The 4,595-nt window shown below is 40.3% G+C and overlaps 1 protein-coding gene across 1 annotated transcript in view; it reads right to left on the reverse strand.

Moving 5' to 3' along the window:
- Positions 1-1,241, reverse strand: part of dag1 (dystroglycan 1) — a 56,640-nt gene extending 55,399 nt beyond the window's left edge. The window contains exon 1 of the mRNA XM_024269984.2: positions 17-1,241. The gene's annotated coding sequence lies outside the window, so the exon portion shown is untranslated. The remainder of the gene's footprint in view (positions 1-16) is intronic.
- Positions 1,242-4,595: the final 3,354 nt, after the last annotated feature.

Raw genomic sequence — 4,595 nt, forward strand, 5'->3', positions numbered from 1 at the left:
ACGGAACCGCACTCACCGGTCCAGATCCCGTCCTGTCGCGGAGCCAAAAACCCTCCTTCCCCGCTGCTCCTTCCTCTCCTTGCGGTGGAAGTCTGCTGGCGCCTCTGGAGCTCTCCTTTCCTGCTTCCCTTTTGTGCGGGAGCCGACAAATATAGGCTGTGTTCGTCGGTGTCAGATCTCCCGTCTCCCCCTGAGGCGTCGGGCAGTCTCCGCCACTCCAAAGTTAGGTGATCTCGCGTGGGGAGGACTTCTCCGCGCACACATAGATGTTCGCAGTGAAATAAACATAAAAAACAAAAACAATCCAACAGCGGAGCGGGGGAAACAGCCGATCTGCTTTGAGGAAAACGTTTTTGGACTTTCCAAAAAAAGAAGAAAAAAAGGAAGTCAGTCCTCTCTTTCACTCTTCCCCGCAGATGCGGGTTGCAATCGGACCTCCACGACAGAACGCTTCCCGTTCTCCCGAGGTCCTCCACGCAAATGTCCGCTGCCGAGCCTGAAGGATGAATTTCCAGCCGGAGGAGGAGTGGAAGGATGGAGGGAGGGCAGAGCCTCGCATTCTCTGAATCACTCCACCCACAATCTGCCTCTCCTCCCCCCTTTTTCCTTACTGCCTCCACCTCCTCTGTCCTTTCATTCAGCATTGCTGCACTTTTTTTTTTTTTTTTGCCTTTTATGCCCCCAGATTCTCCACTCACCAATCAATGTGTTTACTCAACGCCCCGCCAATGATGAAGGCATTGATCCACAAGTGAATGATCAGCGTGGAGGATCCATCAATTTCTAAGTGGCTTTTCCTAAAACCCTCTTCATAAACTCTGTGCAGCAACAACCTCAGGATCTCAGCTGTTTTTATGATCCTGAAATTCCCGCCTGGAGCCTTTCTTCCTAGTTTTGGGGTCATCACCCTGAGAAGCTCCTGTTTCGCCTGGCACCATCGCTCATCTTCAAAACCTTTTCGGCCTCCTCTTAGCTCATTCCAACCTTCTCATCTTTCTTTCTCGCTATGTTTCGATTGCCTGGAGCGGAGCCCTTCTGTGAAATGTTCACATTAGCCACGATGTTTGCTTAGTTAGCAATAAGTCGCTCTGGAGTAAAAGTCGAGACAGCCAAAAATGATATATTTATATATAATTAAACTAGAATATGACATATAAGTCACATTGGAGGGTAAGTTAGGGTAAGTCACACTTTTGCAAGGCATTTATTTAGCAAAATATGGGACCAAGAACAGACCTTTCTTCTTAAAAGGTAATAAAGGCATAGACTGAATATACTGTAAATCTGCTAATAGTTGCCCTGGTGTTTTTTCCAAAAATTTTGCAGCCGACCCGGCGTTTATAAGAGTTAGTCGTCTATGTGAAGACTGGCTTTTATCCCATCACAAACAGAATGGTGATGGCGACTGGGTTTATTCTGCGGGGAAATTCAGTCACTAGGTGCAGACAACCCCACAAAAACATTCCAGAGTTTATTAAAATGTCAAAAACATTGTACTGTGTTCTGATAAGCTCTGACTGTGAATGTTGTGAAGCATCATCAGTCTCTGTGATAAAAATCCTCTTCGCTTTCAGGTGAATCATTTTCCTGGAGACATGCGCACCTTTCCGTCTTTGCACAGTAATCCCAGTTAAAACCAGTTCTTCTAATTTGTTGCTCGCTTACTTTGTTGCTCGCTTACCCCCTGTAAATCTGTAGATCAGGGGTGTCAAACTTAATCATACAGGGGCCCAAACTCCAAAACACACCATAGGTTGTGGGCCAAACTGGATATACATTTATTGAATAGACTAAAACTAAATTTGTAAAACTTTAAAAACATAACTTTTTAACACACACCAAACCTCAGGACGCGACCAGTACCAGTACCCTAACCTGGTACCCTAACCATAGCCTGGTCCGTGTCTGGAACCAGTACTGATCCGCACCCACTACTAGATACAGAGATTGACAATGCTTCAAAGAGAAAATGAAATGTTTGCAGCCAGTGCTAATCGGAACATCATTCAATGTTCTCATCATTTCAACAAACCCTGAAATGTTCTTCTGGTGTTGTTGTCTGCATGTCTTGACCAAATGTCACTGCAAAATGAACCCATTGGCCGTCTGTGATGAGATAAAAGCCAATCTCCAATAGACATCTATCTAATAAATGCCGGGCCAGCTGCCAAATTTTTGGAATAAATGCTGGGGCTACTATTGGAAGATATATGGTATGTAACTTAACTATAATTTACAATTTTAGATATGCAAATATTTATATTATGTTCAAAATGAACATATTTGATGTTTGTCTGGCAATAAAGTTTTACTTCAGTTTTTCTGCTGATTTCCAACAATTATAGCAGCAACTGTTTGTATGAAGCTTACACAAACTATGCCCCAGAGCCTGTTCCAGATGGGACATGTCTGAAACACCTCAACTGAAAGGCATCCTGATCAGATGTCCAACCCCCCTCGGCTTGCTTTTTTTTTTCTTCCATGAAGTTGTAGTTCTGCTGGAGTGCTCTGGAAAGCCATTTACTGGCTTTATTAAAAAATGTGTCTTCTTGTGTGAGCCAGATCTATTAGCACTAAAGCGCACTAAAAAAAAGAAAGAAAAGCACAGAACCCCTACTGAGATCCTATCAGGTAACTGAGTACCTCAAGCTCTCCCAAAGGATTGCATCTCACTGCATTTGACTCTTGCCAACAAATTACAAATTCCATTTGTGAAGGAGTTTCTAAAATAGTCTTGAAACATTTCCAGGGTTACTTGGTTTCTTCAGAAGTGGCATTGGTCTTGTGTCCTGAAGTCCAAAATATTAACACATTTTTCTTATGAATACTGAAAATTATATTATATTGGACAAAAAAAAAAAAAAAAACATACAGAAAGTGAATAAACAAAATTGTTTCAAGAAACATCCAATAAAGTTTCCAATACCAAGAAAATGCTGTAGTTGTCATTTTTTGGTGGCTTTGGTGCAATTATATCAACTAAACCAATAATCTCTTATGTCACCCACAGGATTGTACATAGCAACTGAAAATAGGCGATTATGCAGTGAAGTAAAAATAGAGTTTAAGGTCAACTCACCTGCCGATAAAGCCATATTTTTGCTCAAATTTGAGTTTTTGGAAAATTAAAGCAACAAATGAATTAATAATGGAAAGCACAGAGATGCATAAACCCAGATATTCCATGTTTTATTTATGGTGCAGTAGTCTTGACATTGTGATATGAGAATCAGGAGCAAATTGCTATCTTCTGCCACCAGACTCTAGTGGCCATCTGCGGAAGTGCAAGTACTTATGAGTTAGTTTTAATATAAGGAACTAAAAGTGGTGCCATTGGGTGCAATGCCACCACCTCAACCCACTACAACTTTGTGTGCTAAAAGCAATATTTAAAAAATAAATTGATGAGTGAGAAATGCAGAGGTGACTCTTTAGCTATGTTTACACCGCCCTCGATACCATGCATTTAAGCAGCCACTTCCAATGAAGGAAGTCTATGTAAATGCGTGTTTTGGGCTTCAGTGTTCAAGGAACTTGCAAGGAAAACCAGTTTAAACTTTGATGGATTTGGTTGTGACATGTGGATGACCTCCCCTTTAATTTGCAGAAGTGCCGACTGATTGAAAATTAATCATGGAGGACAAATTAATAACTGGCCCGAATTAAACGACACCAAGTCATGTATTGGAATAGAACTATGGAAAAACCTTCTTTGACATCATGCACTAAGCCTACTCCAACTAGGTGGCTAACATGTGCAAGTCAAAAGTAGAGAAATAATAAGACGTCCCTCCCTACTCATCCAGTGAGAACACCATGAACTATGCCCACAAACAAGAACCCGCAGTTAGCTCATTCTTGAATGTGTGTAGCATGTTTTGTTAGTTTCCAACATTCTGGATTTCCCAGATTTACTTATTGGGTGGGAAATGGAACCTCTCAGTTCAAATGGACACGGTGTACTTTTTCTGGCTGCCTACTGCGAGAGGCCGTGTGGAGTCAATGTCAATTTATACCCTGGCTTTTTAGATCTTCTAAAATATACAAAGGCATTCTATTTTCTTTTTACTCTAGGTGTGGACCTTTTGAGCAGGTGTAAATACAAAAAGGAAATGAAAGTTTTAGTATAAAATCTTTTGAGAAGAAATCTAAAATAGAATGTATTTGCAAGAGGTCTACTTCTAAACATTATTTAAACATTAACATAAATATTTTAGTACCTTACAAGATAGAACAAACATGAAAAACATGAAAAATTATTTTTAATACATTTCGCTGTTTTTAAGTTGAAGAATTTAAAACAATGTTTTATAACCTTGAGTTTATGCTGCAAAACTCTTTAAAAAAAAAGACCAGGTGAGAGAAAAATGCAAGTAATTTTGGAGAGCTGCTTGTCTCCTACCCTCCCCCCCACATCAGTGTAATACTGAGAAAGAACAGGGTGACAACTTGTATTTCTTTTTTGGACTTATTTTAAAATAATCTTTTGTCAGAGTTGCCACAGAAACAGTCGACAGATTTCAATCTTGCTCTACTGTTGTTCCATTTAAAATGAGATAACTCCTAATTAAACTAAAATTGAAGCAAAATTAATG

Source organism: Oryzias melastigma, linkage group LG5 (assembly GCF_002922805.2).
Source record: "Oryzias melastigma strain HK-1 linkage group LG5, ASM292280v2, whole genome shotgun sequence".
NCBI lineage: Eukaryota > Metazoa > Chordata > Actinopteri > Beloniformes > Adrianichthyidae > Oryzias > Oryzias melastigma.